The sequence below is a fragment of the Gossypium arboreum genome, chromosome 6 (genome assembly GCF_025698485.1).
Source record: "Gossypium arboreum isolate Shixiya-1 chromosome 6, ASM2569848v2, whole genome shotgun sequence".
Classification (NCBI taxonomy): Eukaryota; Viridiplantae; Streptophyta; class Magnoliopsida; order Malvales; family Malvaceae; genus Gossypium; species Gossypium arboreum.
Window position 1 is genome coordinate 123,717,187 of NC_069075.1, and position 21,909 is coordinate 123,739,095.

General features: G+C 39.2%; 1 non-coding gene across 1 annotated transcript; it reads right to left on the reverse strand.

Moving 5' to 3' along the window:
• Positions 1–567: 567 nt before the first annotated feature.
• LOC128294302 (small nucleolar RNA R71) lies at positions 568–674 on the reverse strand. Its single transcript, XR_008284615.1, has one exon. It is a non-coding gene; the product is annotated as a small nucleolar RNA R71 (small nucleolar RNA).
• Positions 675–21,909: the final 21,235 nt, after the last annotated feature.

Sequence of the window (21,909 nt, forward strand, 5' to 3'; positions counted from 1 at the left end):
CAGAAGAAACCCGTTAGGACCACTACTTTTTGACGGTGAGATTGACCGCACAGTTCGTAGAAACAGACGATAAATAAGGCGAAGATTACGATACACAGAGGAAGAGCAAGAGGACGATACTTCAACCACAACCGAGGAGATGGCTGAAAACCAAGAAAATCCGCTACCTCCTGCGATTGCTGTTAATCAGAATCTTGCTCCACGCACTATGTATGAATATGCTAAACTTTATTTAACAGGAACTGAATCGAGAATAGTTAGACCTACTGTAGCTGTAAATACTTTTGAACTGAAACCTAACACAATTCAAATGATACAGCAATTTGTTCAATTTGATGGTTTGCAGGACGAAGATCACAATGCTCACTTCGTAAATTTCTTATAATTTTGCGACACTTTTAAAAAAATAGCGTTTCTGATGACGCCATTCACTTTCAGTTATTCCCTTTTTCATTGAGAAACAAAGCTAAACAGTGGTTGAACTCGTTGTCACGGGGGTCAATCACTACTTGGGAACAAATGACCAAAAAGTTTTTATTAAAATATTTTCCACTGGTTAAAATAGCCAAATTACGTAATGATATCTCTTCTTTTGTGCAGATGGATTTAGAAACACTCTACGACGCATAGGAGAGATACAAGAACCTCTTGAGAAGATGCCCTCACCATGGGTTACCACTCTGGTTACAGGTTCAAACTTTTCATAATGGCTTGAATCCTTCGACTTGGCAGATGATTGGCGCAGCTCCTAGAGGAACCATCAATGATAAGACACCTGAAGATGCTTATGAATTTATAGAGGGGATGTCACCGAATAACTATTAGTGGCAAGTCATGAGGACAAAGCCAACGAAAATAGCCGACGTTTATAACGTCGATTCGGTCACTATGCTCTCTAATTAGGTAGAACTATTGAATAAGAAAATTGATGGTTTTCTTAGTTCTTCACAGGTTCACCCAGTAATGCAGTCCGAAGCAAGTGGAGGTGGATCAAGTAGTTCAGAATACCCAACTTATGGCCACAACATGGAGAACGAGCAGTTAAATTACATGGGTAACAATCCTTGATCTCAAAACAATCTTTATAGCAATACTTACAATGCAGGTTGGAGGAACCACCCAAATTTTTCATGGGGAGGCCAAGGAAATCAGAGACCACCACCCCCTCCAGGCTTTCAGCAACCACCGTACCAGTAGGAGAAAAAGCCGAACCTTGAGGAGATGCTAACCAAATTCATCTCGGTGTCAAAAATTCATTTTTAGAATACCGAGACAGCATTCAAAAATAAACAAGCATCAATCCAAGGGCTCGAAACTCAGATTGGCCAGCTCGCCAAGTTGATTTCCGAAAGACCACCAGGAAGCCTGCCCAGCAACACTGAATCTAACCCAAGAGAGCAACTCAACGTGATTTCTATTCAAGATGAGGAAGGGTTAGTTGCAGAACCAAGGCCAGAAACGGTAGTAAGCAAAGGTAAGAATGTGGTAGGCCAAAATGACCCAGAGCCGATGAGTACAGAATATAAATCTCGTGTGCCATACCCCAATACGACAAGGAAAGACCGATCAGATGAACAATTTGGTAAATTCTTTAATCTTTTAAAGAAACTACATATTAACTTACCATTTATTGAAGCCTTTTTACAAATGCCAAACGCAGTCAAGTTTTTAAAGGAGCTTTTAACAAATAAACAAAAGTTGGATGAGGCGTCGCATGTGGAGTTGAATGCAGTTTACTCAGCCATATTACAGAATAAGCTACCCAAAAAAATGAAGAATCCAGGGAGTTTTACGATTCCTTTTTTAATTGGTAGTTTAAATGTTCATCATGCATTGGTTGACTTAGGGGCAAACATTAATGTTATGCCTTATAAAATGTTTAAACAGCTAGGTCTTGAGAAACCTAAACAAACTAGGATGAGCATTCAATTGGCTGATAAAACCATTAGATTTCCCAGGGGTATCATTGAAGATGTTCTTGTTAAGATCGATAAATTTATATACCTAGTAGACTTTGTTGTTCTAGACATGGAAGAGGATAGTAACGTACCTTTAATTTTAGGACGACCCTTTTTAGCTACTGCTAGAACCATTATTGATGTTGGTACAGGTGAACTCACACTTCATGTGGGAGACAAAACAATCACCCTTCAAGCTCGTAATTCGAGTAACACATCAAAAATTGAAGGTGGTTGTATAAATCATTCTATTAGAACTGATCATGTGATGAAACCTTCTGTGCAGGAAACAGTTAAGAAGAACACATATGAGTTGTGTTCAAACAACAACAAGGGACCTATCTATGAAGAATGAAGGCTACAAATCGAGGAGCTAGATGAATGGTGGATACAGAAATCAAGAACACCCGATAAACCAAACCGAGCCAGGACGAGCTCAATACCTTACCAAATCAAATTAAGGTTGGCGACAAAGTACTACTAGATGCAGCAGATCCTTGCATTACCACTTCTGAACTTAATGAAGAAATTCCTCTTATGGTACTCAGTATTTTCCCATATGGTATAGTCGAGGTAAATCATCCCAAATTTGGCACATTTAAGGTAAACAATACTCGTATTAAACCTTATGTTGATAAAGTTTATAGCAGGGATGAGAAGTGTAAACTCCTCGCTCCACCTTGACCATGCAAAAGTGAGGTAAGTCGAGCTTAGACTATAAATAAGCGCTTCTCGAGAGGCAACCCAAGCACTAACAGTGTTAATTTCTTTAAATTTTAGTTTTTAACATATAACATACTAACTGAATCATGGAACGCAGGCTTTCTAAAGACCACACGGCCAGGCACACGGGCATGCATTAGGTCGTGTGAAAACAGGGCAAATTTTTTCCCTAACACGGGGTGCAAAAAGTTACGACGGCCGTGCGATAGGGCCGTAGGCAAAACTGCCAAAACAACACGGGCGTGAGACTCGCCCGTGCCTCGAGACCGTGGTTGAAACTGAAAATGTAACACGGGTGTGTGACACGCCCATCCCATCTACCCATGGTCGACACTGTCAAAACGAACACAGGCGTGGACCTATGTATACGGGCATGGGAGAAGCGAACGAAGCAAGACACGGTCGTTCAACATGACCGTGTGCACCCACACGCCCAAGCAACATGGGCGTGGGCCAAATGTCAGACACGCCCAAATTTAAAAATCGTGAAACACACGGGCAAAAATTAGGGCACACGGGCGTGTCCCATGACCGTGTGCTCCAAAATCTATATAAACCCCTCACTATTCATCATCTCCCTCCCCAAAAATCCCTAACCCTAGCCGCTGCAACTCCACACGCCCTACCTCCACACCTATGCGCTGCCTATAACACCAATTCTGACGCCCCAAGCTCCTTCATTTTGCGTTTGTTTACTATTTTCTCTCTATTTTCTTTATATATGTTGTTTATTTCATGCTTTCTCTGCTCTATTGAACTATTTTGAATAGATATTCATAGTTAGAATATTAAAATACTCATGCTTGTTTAATAAAAATTTTTGTCATTTTAGTTACTACATTATGCTATACTCTTTCATTTTTCCTTGTTTCCATGAAATTTATGCTTACCCACATGCATTCATTCATTATTCCCATAAGCCTCTAACTTGATATTTTTAGTTGTTTTAGTTTATATCATCTAGTACATTATTCTCATGAAATATTCATATTTAGTCTTAATTTTCCATACTATTCTTGGGGCATATTGGTTGAAATTCGATTTTTCAATACAGGTACAATGTCTTCCTCACGTGGTAAGAAGACCGTTGTTCCCTCCTCCAAAAAGAGGAAAGGAGCAGCGTCATCCTCGGGTCCTACCACAGAGATTAGACACCCGTTCCTCCAGGTTCCCATGGGACCCCATGAGGAATTATATCAGATATTATGGGCCCGACCCTTAGGTGTGGGCCGCTGCATTGACTGGGCCGCACTAGAACAGATTTATTTGGCTGACGCGGTCCGAGCCCTCCTAACAACTGACCCGTGGGGGCTCTTCTTTGAGATTGTCGAGCCAACGTATCTCAAGTTCACATTGGATCTCTGCTCGATGTTCCATCTTCAGACCATCATGACCAACTTCGACTATCCTAGAACGATCCAGTTCCGCCTTGGTGGTCTAGTACTCCAATTGAGCGTACCGAAGTTTGGGATTGCACTAGGGCTATACATGGAGGAGTTCATGGACGACAATGAACTCAACACCTTCAACCACTACATCCACTACCCCCCCTCAAAATGCTGGAGGGACCTCGTCCCTGTCTCGGCCACCTACGATCCTAGCCGCTCCAAGGCACTGGCTCTCCCTCTATACTTGAGGTATCTACACGCCATCTTGGCTCACACTCTGTCAGGGAGATAAGAGAGCACTGGCATTGTCACCACCCACGACACCTATTTCTTATGGAGTATGGCGAATGGGCATGTCATCGACCTCGCCTACTTTATTGCCACCAGATAGAGTGGCACAGATGAGGGGTCATCTCTATCGGGCCCTATGTGACTCGATTGGCTCTGTACTTTGGGCTCCTTAACACGGTAGCACAATCATCCTCCCTCACTCTCATTGACCAGATGTCCTCATAGGGCATCTTGAGCATGCTAAGTATGAGGATGATCGAGAAACGACGTGGCACATACCCTCCTCAGTTCGCCTCGCCCAGTCCACCGAGGAGGAGGACCTAGAGGAAATTACTGATGATGTCCCTCTACGTCACGAGGATCTATCGACTCAGCCACCACCCCTCTCTCGTCCAGTTCATACAGCAGCATCATACGCTAACATCTTTGAGCGCCTTACTCGATTCGAGCAGCAGTGTTTTCAGCACTTCGATAACATTGATGCTACTCTACAGCAGATTTGTCAGCACTTCCATCTAGCGATGAAGATGTTTAAAAACTTTTATTTATTATTTTATGTTTTTACTTTTATTCTATTTTAAAACTACTTTTTATTTTTCTTTAAGCTTATTTTTATTAGGTTTTATAATTATTATTTTACAGTTTTTAATTTCGGCTATTTCATTACGAGTAATTATTCTTCCTTATATATTTCCTAAAAAAGTTCCTAATTCTATCACAGTTATAAAGAGCTCTAAAGCTCACTATTACTCAAGAACTTGAAACTCCACTGGAAAAGGTTCTCCACGACTACCATGCCCTACTCGACCACGACCATAACCAACTTGAGATATAATATTCTTTTGGCGCAGCATTTGTGGAACCCAACCTTTACCACCACTGGAGTATCCTCCTCCACCCTCATCATTGCTTTCGCCATTTATTCTCCATGACTCCAATTAAAGGAGTCCATACATCATTTAGGAAGTATCACTTCTCTCCCTATCTTATGATTATATATCTATCTTTGTCAATATATCTCTCTTTGTACATTGAGGGCAATGTACATCTTAAGTGTGGGGGGTCTTTCATATCATCATTAGAAATCCCTAAATTTTGTCTTATTCTCACGTGAATCACTCATATCACTATTAGAATGAATTTTGATTAATTTATGATTTTTATTGATATGTCTTAAATTAAAACATAGGTATTTATGCATTGATTATTTAAACTTTAGGACATTAGGGAATCAAGCATGATAAGTTGATTTTTAAAGAATTAAAAACTTTTAGGTTGTTTCCCTAAGCTTAGGTATTATCTTGAGTTGAAATTCAAAAGTTTGAACATCAAAAAGCCATAATTTTTATGACATCTTGAGCCGTTAAAGCATATTTTATTCCTTTCATGCTCACTTTCATTATGAGTGCGTCAATTTTGATTTGTTATTCTAAAACTTGCTTGATTATGCATGTCAAGACTACACCATTTGATTTGATATGTCAAGATGATAAAGGCACTTAGGTTTAACCCGCTCACTCCACAAAAGCCTACCTTCATAATTAACCCTTAGTGAACCCCTTTGAGCCTAACAAACCATTAATTGATTTACCTCAATATTAACCCATAACCCATTATTGTTGAAATCCCCTAATTTGATCCCTATTTTTGTCGAGATTTGATTTGAACTAATTGTTTAGCTATGTTTTGTTCTTCTATGTATTTGACTTGTTCTTAAAAAAAATTTACTTCAATACATATTTGTAGTAATTCGTCGTTTTTGACCTTGAGTGTTAATTCCATATTCTGAGAAGAAGCTCACTTGTATTCAACTGATGACTAGTTATTTTTCTTGCTAGGTAATTTTTCAATTCAATCTCGATTCTAACATCCTCTTTCAGCTTATGACCACACCCCCTAACCAAAGCCACGTTACAACCCTCTAAAAAGACCTTTTTGATTGATGTATCAGCTCAATCTATAGTGGTAGAGATTTGATTTTCAAGCAAGCCTATGGTAGTAACTTTTCATATTGACTAATGAGTGCTTTTATTGATGTCCTTAAACAGCTTGAGTGACTTGAGTGAATCTTTAGTGAGAATGTTAAACTCTGGGATATTTTGATCAAAGGTAATCACTTAAATGAGGGGAGACACCTATGTTTTCGTGATAAAATGCTCAACTTGGAATTTTTGAAACTTTGATGTATTTTTAGTTGAATTTTCAATATATGAGTACTTATGGATTATTTCGAGATATTATTGATAGGGATTATAAATTGAGAAGAATTTATTTTGATTGTGAGTTGGGGATTTTGCTTGAGGACAAACAAATGCTTAAGTGTGGGGGTATTTGATAAACCATAATTTATACATATTTTTATCCCATGCTTAGCGCAATTATGGATGGTTTCTCCTTAAAATTGGTGAATTCAATGCTCCTAATCCTTTAATTTCATGTTTTATACTTAGGTGAGCATAGGAGAGTAAAAGGGAGAGAAACGGGCCAAAAATGGAGAAAATAGACCCACGTAGGAAATCAACACGGCCTGGACTTCCTCACACGGGCGTTTCACACAGTCGTGTCCCTTTAGTAAGTCGAACCATGACTTACACGAGTAGATCACATGCCCGTGCCCATTTAACAGCCTTGACCACGGCCTTAAGTAATCGCACACGGATGTGTCTCACGGGCGTGTCTCTACTGAGCCCAAGTTTAGTACAATTCAAAAAAGACTAATTTTGGGGGCTCTTAGGCATTCTAAAGCCTATTTAAACACCTGAAGAGGAACTTAAAAGGGGGAGAGAGAGTAGGAAGCAAAGAATTACTCAAGGAAGGCCGATTGATCCATCTCAGAAGCCAGATTCATCATCAAGACTAAAGATCTCCCTTCAAGTTCCTTCAGTAGTTATTGGTTTTCTTATGTTTTGTTATCTTTATGCTTTTGAGATGTTTTCTTTCATAAGTATGAATTAAACCCCTTAAATACCTAAGGGGAATGAAACCTAAGACGGATCTTGTTATTATTATCTGAATTGTATGATAAATATTTGACTTGTTCTTAATTATGTGTTCTTAATTCTTGTTTTGATATTCCAGGATATTGATTCAAGTTAAGCTCTTATTCAGAGGAGGAATAGACCCTATCTAAGAGTAAATTTGTCATAATTAAGCGGAGTTGATTGCACGCCTAGATATAGGGTGATAAGATTTTACCGGATTAGGGTGAAACCTAATAAGGGAATCCATAGATCGAGTTAATGCAATTTTAGGGTGTTAATTAGAAAGAGATTTCAATTATTCAACCTAGGGTTAGACATTATTAGTCTCGAGAGAGATAATAATATAACTTAGGGATTTCTATAGATCAAGTCAAATGAATAAATCGTCTGATTCAGAGTCAAATAACAAGTGAAGTCTAGATGGATTTTTCCTTAGTTATTGTCTTAATCAATCGAATTTTCCTAAAAGTATTTTCCCAAATTTTCTTTCTGAGCATTCTTAGTTAATAATTAGTTTAGATAACCAAACTTCTTAATTTTTAGGCTAGATAATAAAAAGGAAGTAAATACTAGTACTCGTAGTTCCTTTGGGTTCGACAATCCGGTCTTGTTGAACTATACTACTATTCGATAGGTACACTTGCCTTAATCGTGATAATAAGTTAGTCTCAAGAACGATTCTTTCATAAATCTTTAAAACTTGTCACGAATATCATGTACCAAGTAATATAATGAAGCAAAGGCAGATGACTTAATGAAATGTTTTTGCCAAATTCTCCTTTGCAACTCCTCTTATTGTGGCCTATTTTGTTGCATTTACCGCACCTCATTTCCACCCCTCTCTTGCTCAAATTTTTTTGTTGTTTGTGGTTCATTAGGTTATTTCTTTCTCACATTAGTAGATCTACCAAGTGGCCTTCTTAGTATAGGAGGCAGTACTGACAACATGTTTGGTATAGGCACCCACTGCTTAGAACCCCTTATTAGCCTTATGAAGTTGGAGTAAATGGTAAGTTGGGTTTGCTTGGTGTACTAGGTTTGTACATAGGTTTTTGTGAACTCATCTTTTAGATGAATGACAGCCCTTACATGCATGCAATGGATGCTAGTGAGATCCCAATTCTTACAGGAGCAAGAATTATCAATTGGGTCCACAACATGCTGACTGTTTGGACCACATTCAACCTGATATTTGTACACACCAGCATGTGATGGAACACACCTAAAAAATATTTACTAAAACAATATTAAAAACAACATGTGATCAACCCCACCAACAATTATACACAAGGCATAAATATATTAAAAAATGATAGAATATAGACATACATGTATTGATCCAACAACATGTGATCAGTTCCAACAGCAATTATACACAAGACAAAAAGGCATCAATATATTAAAAAGGGTAAATTTACCTTAGTTAATCTTTGATATTGACATCCAGTTTTTTCCTGATCATTTGACATAAGATTCCTTTAATTTACTCAACTTCTTTTTTCTTCTTGAAAAACAACAACATAATCTTAGTCCTAATTATTTCTATCATGGCCAAAATAGGTTTCCCTCTTGCTTCCAATATCACCTACCAATAGGAAACATAAAGGATTAGTGAACCACATGTCCTTAGTGGTTAGTAAGTAACATAAAAAATAGGGGTTTACCTTGTTAAACCATTCAAAAAGATTATTCACAAACATGTCAGACTGGCTCATAATTGAAAAGTGGGACATTGATCAGTGAGTAGGGTTTTTTCCTTCAACCAATCATAAGCATGTAGATTGGTACTCTTCAATTTAGCCATGACATCCTTAAAATCCTTTGGAGTGTTTGCTCTTGCAGCTTTCCAAAGTAAATATTTCAATTCCTTTGTTCGGAAACCAACTTTCTTGAAATTGGCATGTAGGTGTCTAACACAGTGTCTTGTTTCTGCATTAGGAAATAACATATATATTGCTTCTAAAAGTCCCTACAAATAAAACAAATAGAATTTAATTCTTTGACATACCATAAACCCTAAATAGAAACAACATAAAACAAAATAGGCAAATGGAGTTTTACCTTTTTTTTGTCAGACATGAAAGATATCTGGTATGAGCTCACAATTTCCAAGTCTAGTGTGAGCAACTCCAAAAATCAAAGCCATGATGCTTAGTTTTCACTTTCGACAGTAGCATATGTAATAGGATAGATGCCATTATTTGCATCTATTCCAACAGCTGCCAGTAGGTAGCCACCAAAATAGCCCTTCAAGAAACATCTAGCTAAACCTATTATTGTAACACCCCCTACCGTATTCGTTTCCAGAATAGGGTACGAGGCATTACTGAAGTTTACGAATTAATTTTACTAACTCAATAAAACCCCTTTATAGATATCTAACATTCCTTTTAATTTGAAACTGAGACCAATCCACATCAACCAATCCAATTAAACATATTTTCAAGATAGATTCATGTATATTTATAAGATAACCTTATCACATACCAAAACCAAGATTTGTTAGCCATACCAATTGCTGACCTTACAATCATTTCACATTAACATTTACTTTATTAGCTTATACGTGCCATAGATTTCTAAAATAAAGTTTTTTTATATACCGAAATCTTGAGGTTGATAGTGTGACGTGTCTCTGACCGAATCTGACCTCTGAGCTCCTAACACTACAAAACAGGGGAAAAGGAAACAGGATAAGCACTTTGTGCTTAGTAAGCTCATGTAACAAGAATTATACTTACCTAATATTTTCAATACAATGCAATAAACATTCATATATCCATTCAATGCATTACCCTAACATGCACAAACTCAACATTCAAGTTAGTCCAATAATTTCCATGTATCAATAATATATACCATGATTGATGAGCTCATTAATACCATGATTTCCATTCCCTTATTATTTTTCCATATTTATCCCATTGAATTTCTCAAAATTTCGATGGATTTTCAGAGGTATACTTTTAGTGTACAGTTTTGGGTCCGTCAATTCATATTCATGTGCGCACATTTCCATTTCAGAAAGCACACTCCCGGAAACCTCATCCTTATAGCGGGATTACCAGTCCAGGCTAAATCCCCTATAATATAAACTCATAGAGTATTGTCAGGATTACCGGTCCAGGCTAAATCCCCTGCAACGACAATTACTCTAATGAGCTTGGATCTGAATTACCAGTCTAGGCTAAATTTAGACCCTAATTCGGATTACCCGTCTGGGCTAAATCCATTTTACACATATTCTGTGACACCCCGAATGTGACCCTAGTCGGAGAGTGGTTTCGGGACCACGAAACCGAGTCACAAGAATAATTAAGTGTTATATTCCGTACTTATTGTATGTGGAATTGGTATGCGTAAATATTTCGTGTCTCGATTTTTATTAATTAGGTGCTAAATTATAAGAAAGGACTTAGTAGTGAACTTTGAAAGTACGATAGGGAAATAGGTGATGACTAATTAAAGCATGCATGCAAATTAATGGACTTGCATGTCAAATTCCCCTTTCTACAAGTAATGGCCGCCATGACAAAGAATATGGGTCAAACATGTCATGAAACATGTTTTGTTGGGCATTAGGGAGAAATAGTAAACAAATAAGCATGGGTAAGAAAAGAATGAAAAAAAAATGTGTGTGAGAGAGTGGCATACCCCATTGCCGTGAGTTGTAGAGAAGGAAAGAAAAAATTTTGTTCATCCTTTCTTTGAGCCAAAACTAAGGAAGAAGGAGGATTTTTGCTTCATGCTTGGTTTGGAAGAGATCTAGAAGGAGATTTGGCTAAGTTTGCATCAAGATTAAGCTCAAGAGCTAAGAGGGCCACAATTGGACAAGGGAAGGAAAAGGTGATCGAATAGCAGAAAAAGCCGTTCGACAACATCCGAGGTAAGTCCTCAAGAAGTGACCTTACTTGAATTATGTGAGATGAAATATGGATGTGTATGATTATTGATTATGTGTGTATGAGTATTTGAATTCCACCCGGCTAAGTCCCAAGGCGAATATGCTAATGATATTAATTGTGTTTGAGCCTTAGTAACGAAAATGAAATATGTATGTCCAATGATTATTGATGTATGTGTGCATGAGAAATTGAATGATATCCGGGCTAAGCCCAAGACAATTATGCTGGAAATTATATCCGGTTAAGACCAAGGCAATTGTGCTAGTGGTTATATCCGGCTAAGGCCCAAGGCATTCGTATGAAGTTATTCTATCCGGCTAAGACCAAGGCATTTGTGCACGTGATTATATCCGGTTATATTCAAGAATCTTGGGCTGGAGGTGAGTGTTGGTTGCTGAAATGAATTTAATTAGTACACTCGGACAGCCCAAAGGATAAGGTACGTTATATGTGCATTGGAAAGTCGACGTGTTTGAGCAACATTCGCTCAATCGACTAATGAATTTCAGTTATTGAATTGATTGATGCTTTGCGAACTTATACAATGATGAAGTATGAAGTAAGAATGTGTATTAATGAAATGATGCATTTGGCTATGTGAATGTATTGCTGTAAATTATAGTTCATTATATTCCTTGAGACTTACTAAGCATAAAATGCTTACCCGTTGCTTTGGCTCTTAGTTTTCTAGATTTCGCCGAGGCAATCGGATTTGGGATCGTTGAAGTCAAGTCATCCACACTATCAAGCCTCCATTTTGGTATAAATTTTGGTTGAACTTGAGATGGCATGTATAGGACTACCTCTTGTTTGTTAAATACGTTGTAATGTAAGTTTGTATGGCCATGCGAAAATGGCTCAAAAGGGAGCATGAACTTAGACTTATTGTGGGTTGTATGTATATATATTTGGGGTCATGATGTGGCTATGGTTTGGAAATGGGAATGTTGGTCATATGATCAGCCATTGGCATGGTTAAAATGATCATATATGAACCTATGTATGGCAAGATTAGTTGAATCATGGAGACTACCAAATAGGTAAGTCCTACCTTAAAACAGATGCTGCCAGCTGCAGTGGCGTGAATGTGAAAAATCACCATAATTCATAGGAATGGAATCAAATAGTGAATAAGCTATGTAAATGAACCTTGATGAGTCTATTTTCATATGGAAGAAACGAAACGGTCATAGGAGTTACAGGTTAAGAGATATTAAAGCTATTGTGAGACAGGGCCAGAATGGTTTCTGGGTTCCCTGTCGCAACTTTAAAAATTCACTATAAATTATCCAAAAGAATTAGGAGATATACCTTATATGTACAGATTCCATTTTGAGTCTAGTTTCATTAGAAACAAACGACACCAGCATTAAAGCCCTGTGCAGAGAGATATTCAAGTTATATCGCGCGAAGGTCAGAGCAGTCGATCCCTGTAACTTGGGTAACTTTAACTAATAAACTGTACCAATTGGCCCGACCAAAATCCTAGAAATAAATCCATGGATGTATATATGAGTCTAAATTCAGGAAAATTTACGAAACCAGTTTCCGAGTTTTGAAACTCGAGATATGATTTTAAGGCGACAGTGACGCAGTTTTCCAGCCTGACTGGAAATGTCAAATTGGTGGGCAAAAACATGTGAACTTGGTTTGTTAACCCTCGGGTCCGACACCGCGATGGTCTCGGGTTTGGGGTGTTACAATTTTATTGGTATCGAGCCACGGTTTAGTCGATTCTAGGACTACCGTGATGTGTTTGGGGTCTAGCTATACATGCCATTAAATGATGAATCGATAGTGTGATGAATTTCGACAATTTGACTTCATGTTTGTTTATAGCAATGGATCCCGATCCCAACCGAAGCGATAGTGATGATGTGGAGAGTGTGGCGCTGCCCCGCAAGAAGGGACAGCGCCGGCGGACTCTCAACCTATGGCCAGCAATCCTAATGACGAGGCTAAGCAAGCCTTTTATAGTGTGATGAACGAATGGTTTAATCAATACATTCAACCAACACTACTGTTCCACCACCTCCATTCCCGATTTAATGCAACCCCGACCTACAATACCTCCGTGGATCGACCCAATAAGGTCGTAAGCCCCATCGATAGGATTCAAAACATGGGGCCACTGAATTTAAGGCTACGGATGATGATGATGCCGAAGCGAGCTGAATTATGGTTAGATAACACTATCCGGTGCTTGATGAGCTATCCTGTACACCGATGAGTGCTTAAAGTGTACCATCTCCTTGCTACGCGAGTCCGCCTACTATTGGTGGAGTACTCGACTTGTGGTGCCTAGAGAGCAAGTGACTTGGGAATTCTTTCTAACCGAGTTCAAAAAGTATATCATCGAGATTCATCGACCAAAAGCGGAGGGAGTTCCTTGATCTTAAGCAAGGTTCTATGTCCGTTATCGACTACTAACGAAAGTTTGTGAGGCTTAGCCAGACGCTGCGAGAATGCATTTCGTCCGGCTATTATGTGCAAACGCTTCGAGGATGGGCTGAATGATGATATAAGGATGTTTGTTGGCATTCTCGAGATACGAGAGTTCGTAGTACTTGTTGAGCGAGCTTGTAAAGTCAAGAGCTTAGAAAGGAGAAACAAAAGCTGATGTGGGGATTGGAGAATTCGAAGAGGTCCTCGGAAAGTCTCTTCAACAAGCATCGAAGAGATTTCGAGATGATGCGAGCCGGTCTAGAGGCGTTTGGGATTTTCTAGACGAGGACGCGATCGACCCCTGTGACCACACGAGTCACCTCGATTGCGGTGGCGGAAATGATCGCGAGAGAGGACGGAGTGTCCACATTGTGGCAAATGGCATTCGGGAGCTGTTGGTTTCGTGATCGCTCCCGCTATAAGTGTGGATCGGCCGACCATTTTATGAAGGATTGCCCGAGGATGCATGAATGAATGCAAGTCGAGTGCAAACCCGGTGCTACCATCGCCGAGGTAGGCCACCTAGAAATATGGGCAATGTCATGGCGGTCGAGAGGATCTAGAGATGCTACCATCGATCCGAGGCTCGTGCTCTGCTAGGACTTATGCCATACGCCGCACGCCGAGGATCTTGCCTCTCCGGATGTTATTACCGGTACTTTCACTCTTTTCAATACAAATGTAATTGCTTTGATTGACCCCGGTTCTACTCATTCTTATATATGTGAAACCTTAGCATCCAAAGAAGACTTTGCCCATTGAGTCTCTCGAGTTTGTAATTCGGTGTCAAACCCTTGGGTCATTACGTGTCTTGTTAACAAAGTGTGCAAGAAAAGTCCCCTAGTGTTCCGAGGTTCTTGTTTTCCGCGGACTTAATGCTTTTGCCATTTGATGAGTTCGATGTTATTCTTGGTTTGGATTGGTTGACCATGCACGATGCGGTTGTAAATTGCAAGAGCAAGACTATCGATTTGAGGTGCGCGAATAATGAAATAATTCGGGTTGAGTCCACGGACTTAAAGGGTTGCCACCGTAATATCGCCGATGTTGGCCCGTAAATATGTAAGAAAAGGGTGCGGCGTACCTTGCGCGACGCACTCGATGACAAGGAATCGAGAAGAAACCCGAATCTGTGCCCGTGGTTTGTGAATACCCGGATGTTTTCCCGAAGAATTGCCGGGTTTACCACTGCTCGAGAAATAGAATTTGGCATCGAATTGGTACCGGTACCACCCCAATTTCGATAGCTCCGTATCGTATGGCACCAACGGAATTGAAGGAGTTGAAAACTCGGTTGCAAGAATTGGTGGATAGAGGTTTTGCTCGCCGAGTTTTTCGCCTTTGGGTGCGCGGTGTTGTTCGTGAAGAAGAAGGATGGAACCATGCGACTATGCATCGACTATCGCCGACTTAACAAAGCGACGATAAAGAACAAATATCCGCTGCCACGTATTGATGACTTGTTCGATCAACTAAAGGGAGCCTCGGTGTTCTCGAAAATAGATTTGAGATCGGGCTACTATCAATTGCGAATCCGAGATTCGAGACGTGCCCAAGACCGCCTTGAGCGAGATATGGTCACTATGAGTTCTCGGTGATGCCGTTCGGGCTCACTAATGCCCTCGCGGTATTTATGGATTTAATGAATCGAATCTTTAGACCATATTTGGATCGATTCGTAGTCGTGTTCATTGATGACATCTTGGTCTATTCAAGAAATGAGACCGAACATCTTTGAACACCGCGGTTAGTGCTGCAAATTTTACGGACAAGCAATTATATGCTAAGTTCAGCAAGTGTGAGTTTCGGTTAAGAGAGGTAAGCTTCTTGGGTCATGTGGTATCTCAGATCGGGTATTCGAGTCGACCGAATAAAATTTCAGCCATACTAAATTGGAAGCCTCCGAGAAATATTACCGAGGTTCAAGCTTTTTGGGGCTTGCTTGGTTACTACCGACGATTTGTAAAGGCTTCTCAACGATAGCCACGCCGATGACGGTTACTCCAAAAGGATGTTAAGTTCGAATGGACGGAGAAATGCCAAAAAGCTTCGATCAACTGAAAACTTATTTGATCGAAGCCCCAATTCTAGTGCAACCCGAGTCCGCAAGGAGTTTGTCATCTATAGCGACGCCTCTCTACTTGGGTTAGGTTGCGTATTAATGCAAGAAGGTCGAGTTGTGGCCTATGCGCCGAGGTAATTAAAGCCACATGAGAAAAATTATCCGACTCATGATCTCGAATTGGCCGCCATCGATTCGCTTTAAAGATTTGGCGACATTACTTATTTGGTGAAAGGTGCCATGTATACTCGGATCACAAAAGTCTCAAGTATTTGATGACCCAACGAGACTTAAATCTGCGACAAAGACGTTGGCTCGAGTGTTAAAGGATTATGAGTGATCATTGACTACCACCCGGAAAGGCGAATGTAGTTGCGGATGCCTTGAGTCGTAAATCGTTATTCACTTTACGAGCGATGAATGTGCACTTGTCTATCCGATCCGACAAAGTGTGTTAGTGGCTGAAATGAAAGCCAAACCATTATTGACACACCAAATTCGAGAAGCTCGGAAAGTCGATGACGAGTTGGTTGCAAACGGGCTGCGTGTGTTCGAACAAGGACTCGGAGTTTCAAATCGACGATGACGATTGTTTGAGGTTCAAAAGTCGTCAGTGTGTCCCAAAGAATTTGAACTCATTTCGATAATTCAATGAAGCCCATTGTAGCCGAATGGCAATCCACCCGGGAGTACGAAGATGTACAATGATTTGAAACGTCGATTTTGGTGGCATGGTATGAAGCGAGACATCTCCGACTTTGTTTCAAGATGTTTAATATGTCAACAAGTGAAAGCGGAACATCGGTGCCTTCAGATTACTTCACCAATCACGATACCCGAGTGGAAATGGGATCGAGTCACAATGGACTTTGTATCCGGACCGCCATTGTCGCAAGTAAGAAGGATGCGGTTTGGGTCGTGGTAGATCGATTGACTAAGTCGGCCCACTTTGTCCCCCGACGCACGGATTTTTCAATGGACAAATTAGCGGAATTGTACGCTTTCGATTGTGAAATTACACGGGTGCCTATTTCTATCGTGTCGGATAGAGATCCGAGATTTACCTCGCGGTTTTGGAAAAAGTTGCAAGAAGCTTTGGGTACCAAGTTGCATTTCAAGACCGCCTTCCACCCCAAACCGATGGTCAATCCGAGCGGGTAATTCAGATACTTGAGGATATGTTAAGATGTTGCGTCCTCGAGTTTAGTGGTTCATGGGAACGGTATTTGCCGTTGATTGAATTCGCTTACAACAACAAACTTTCAATCGAGTATTAAGATGGCACCCTACGAGGCCTTGTACGGGCGTAAATGCCGTACACCATTGTTTTGGACCGAGCTTGGTGAAAGCAAGATTTTCGGTGGATTTGATTAGGGATGCCGAGCGAAAGTGAAAGTAATCCGTGAAAGTTTGAAGATAGCCTTCGATCGTCGTAAGTCGACGCGGATATGAAGCGTAAGGATATCGAGTATCGTGGGTGATAAAGTGTTCCTCAAGGTATCGCCTTGGAAAAAATACTCGTGTTCGGCCGTAAGGGCAAGTTGAGCCCGAGGTTCATTGGGCCATATGAGATATCGAGCGAGTCGGTCCAAGTGGCATATCGCTTGATTTTGCCCCCGAACTCAAAAGGTTCACGATGTCTTCCACGCTTCGATGCTTCGACGTTATAGATCCGATCCATCGCACGTGATTAGTCCATCGAAATTGAAATTCAAGCTAATATGAGTTATGAGGAAGAACCAATTCGTATCCTATCACGAGAAGTGAAAGAGTTGCGAAACAAGCGGGTTCCGCTAGTGAAAGTGTTATGGCTCAAGCACGGGATAGAAGAAGCTACTTGGGAGACCGAGAACTCAATGAGAGAGCGATATCCGAACCTATTTACCGGTAAGCTTTTCGGGACGAAAATCTCTTGAGTGGGGAGAGTTGTGACACCCGAATGTGACCCTAGTCGGAGAGTGGTTTCGGGACCACGAAACCGAGTCACAAGAATAATTAAGTGTTATATTCCGTACTTATTGTATGTGGAATTGGTATGCGTAAATATTTCGTGTCTCGATTTTTATTAATTAGGTGCTAAATTATAAGAAAGGACTTAGTAGTGAACTTTGAAAGTACGATAGGAAATAGGTGATGACTAATTAAAGCATGCATGCAAAATAATGGACTTGCATGTCAAATTCCCCTTTCTACAAGTAATGGCCGCCATGACAAAGAATATGGGTCAAACATGTCATGAAACATGTTTTGTTGGGCATTAGGGAGAAATAGTAAACAAATAAGCATGGGTAAGAAAAGAATGAAAAAAAATGTGTGTGAGAGAGTGGCATACCCCATTGCCGTGAGTTGTAGAGAAGGAAAGAAAAAATTTTGTTCATCCTTTCTTTGAGCCAAAACTAAGGAAGAAGGAGGATTTTTGCTTCATGCTTGGTTTGGAAGAGATCTAGAAGGAGATTTGGCTAAGTTTGCATCAAGATTAAGCTCAAGAGCTAAGAGGGCCACAATTGGACAAGGGAAGGAAAAGGTGATCGAATAGCCGAAAAAGCCGCTCGACAACATCCGAGGTAAGTCCTCAAGAAGTGACCTTACTTGAATTATGTGAGATGAAATATGGATGTGTATGATTATTGATTATGTGTGTATGAGTATTTGAATTCCACCGGGCTAAGTCCCGAAGGCTAATATGCTAATGATATTAATTGTGTTTGAGCCTTAGTAACGAAAATGAAATATGTATGTCCAATGATTATTGATGTATGTGTGCATGAGAAATTGAATGATATCCGGCTAAGCCCAAGACAATTATGTTGAAATTATATCCGGTTAAGACCAAGGCAATTGTGCTAGTGGTTATATCCGGCTAAGGCCCAAGGCATTCGTATGAAGTTATTCTATCCGGCTAAGACCAAGGCATTTGTGCACGTGATTATATCCGGTTATATTCAAGAATCTTGGGCTGGAGGTGAGTGTTGGTTGCTGAAATGAATTTAATTAGTACACTCGGACAGCCCAAAGGATAAGGTACGTTATATGTGCATTGAAAGTCGACGTGTTTGAGCAACATTCGCTCAATCGACTAATGAATTTCAGTTATTGAATTGATTGATGCTTTGCGAACTTATACAATGATGAAGTATGAAGTAAGAATGTGTATTAATGAAATGATGCATTTGGCTATGTGAATGTATTGCTGTAAATTATAGTTCATTATATTCCTTGAGACTTACTAAGCATAAAAATGCTTACCCGTTGCTTTGGCTCTTAGTTTTCTAGATTTCGCCGAGGCAATCGGATTTGGGATCGTTGAAGTCAAGTCATCCACACTATCAAGCCTCCATTTTGGTATAAATTTTGGTTGAACTTGAGATGGCATGTATAGGACTACCTCTTGTTTGTTAAATACGTTGTAATGTAAGTTTGTATGGCCATGCGAAAATGGCTCAAAAGGGAGCATGAACTTAGACTTATTGTGGGTTGTATGTATATATATTTGGGGTCATGATGTGGCTATGGTTTGGAAATGGGAATGTTGGTCATATGATCAGCCATTGGCATGGTTAAAATGATCATATATGAACCTATGTATGGCAAGATTAGTTGAATCATGGAGACTACCAAATAGGTAAGTCCTACCTTAAAACAGATGCTGCCAGCTGCAGTGGCGTGAATGTGAAAAATCACCATAATTCATAGGAATGGAATCAAATAGTGAATAAGCTATGTAAATGAACCTTGATGAGTCTATTTTCATATGGAAGAAACGAAACGGTCATAGGAGTTACAGGTTAAGAGATATTAAAGCTATTGTGAGACAGGGCCAGAATGGTTTCTGGGTTCCCTGTCGCAACTTTAAAATTCACTATAAATTATCCAAAAGAATTAGGAGATATACCTTATATGTACAGATTCCATTTTGAGTCTAGTTTCATTAGAAACAAACGACACCAGCATTAAAGCCCTGTGCAGAGAGATATTCAAGTTATATCGCGCGAAGGTCAGAGCAGTCGATCCCTGTAACTTGGGTAACTTTAACTAATAAACTGTACCAATTGGCCCGACCAAAAATCCTAGAAATAAATCCATGGATGTATATATGAGTCTAAATTCAGGGAAAATTTACGAAACCAGTTTCCGAGTTTTGAAACTCGAGATATGATTTTTAAGGCGACAGTGACGCAGTTTTCCAGCCTGACTGGAAATGTCAAATTGGTGGGCAAAAACATGTGAACTTGGTTTGTTAACCCTCGGGTCCGACACCGGCGATGGTCTTGGGTTTGGGGTGTTACATATTCTTTGGGAGGGCTATATCAGGATAGGATCACCCGTCCAGGCTAGATCTTTTTTACCGTCAATTCCTTTTCAGAGATCCATCAAATTTTCCTTTTATTCAACCGGAATTTTTTCCCCTTTTTATCAAATATATCAATTTTTCATTAATTTTCATACAATGAACATTCAAATCATATTCACATCAATAACATACATTTCAAGCATTTAAGAATATAATTCAAGTTACAAGAACTTCCTCGATACTTGTTTGTATACAAAAATCTACTAATCCCGAATTTTTTTTTTCCTCGATCTAGCTTCTTATTTGAATTTTATGGATCTAAATAAATAAATTTAATTATCAATTTAATACATTTCATGTTCATATGTAACGTTCTCTATAATTCCACTATTATTTATAGTTCATTCAAAGTTGTCTACTTGAGTCGTAGTCACTAAATTTTTTATATCTCAAGTTACAGAATTTCAAATTAAAAACCGCTTAATGTTTTTGAAACTAGACTCAAATACCTTTCTACCATAAAATTTTTAGAATTTTTGGTTCAGCCAATAAGTACAGTAAAATCTTCAAACTTACCCCTGTTCTGCTATCTGACAGCTTTGACCTTTCATTGCTAAAAATTAATTATCTCTTAGTACAAAATTTGGATGATGTTTCTATTTATTTCTATTGAAAATAGATTTATTAATAATTTAATTTAGTAGTATCAGAGCCCGGTTTAGACGGTTCTCGGAAGTGATGTGTAAAGTGTTTAGAAATACATGCCATATAAATCTGTGATAGTGTGATGTGTATGATTCGATCTAATCTTTGTTATTTTTATAGATACTCTCCGATTATAAAGATGTCAGATAGACCTGAACATACTGAATAGGAAGAAGCTAATAGTAGAGTGTAGACTTCTGAACAAGGAACGAGTAGTGATATTCCAATTTCTTTGATGCGAGAACGAGAACTTAAAAATATGATTTATGGGGTTATGAATCAGCGGTATAGAAAGAAGATACATGGGGCTGATTTGATCCAAGAAACAGAAGAAAAAGTAAAGGTTATTCGGGATAGTTTAAACCTACTTCAGATCATCAGAAGTCGTATGCAGATTTAAAAAGAAGAGATATAGAATTTGCAGTGGGTGATCGAGTATTTCTAAAAGTTTCACCGTGGAAGAAAGTATTACGATTTGGGAGAAAAGGAAAACTAAGTCCAAGATTCATTGGACCATATAATATCGTAGAAAGAATATGTCCAATGGTTTATCGGTTAGCTTTGCCTCCAAACTTGAAAAGATTCATAATGTGTTTCATGTGTCTATTTTGAGAAGATACAGATCAGATCCTTCACATGTGATTCCACATACAGAAATTAAGCTTCAACCTGATATGACATATTCGGAAGAACCAGTAAAGATTTTAGCTAGAGAAGTTAAAGAATTGCAGAAGAAGCAGGTATCGCTGGTAAAAATGTTGTGGCATCGACACGGTATGGAGGAAGCAACCTGGGAAATAGAAGAATCAATGAGGTTACAGTATCCGAACCTATTTTCAGGTAACAAATTTCGAGGACGAAATTTCCTAAAGGGGGAGAGTTGTAACAGCCTAAATTTCAATGGTGTCAGAAACAGTGATTCAAGATCACTAAATCCGATAAACAAGTTTTAAAATTTAATAAATAATACATATGAGTCAAGTGTGATGAAAAGATAATTTTTGGATTAGTGGATTTTTGTGATTTAAAAAGAAATTAATAAGTAAATTGGGTCTAAACCGAGGTATCGAGACCTTGAGTTCATAAACCGAGCGATAAATATTTTTAGAAATATTTATGGAGTGTCATTGAGTTGGTATTAAAATTTGTTAGAAAATTTT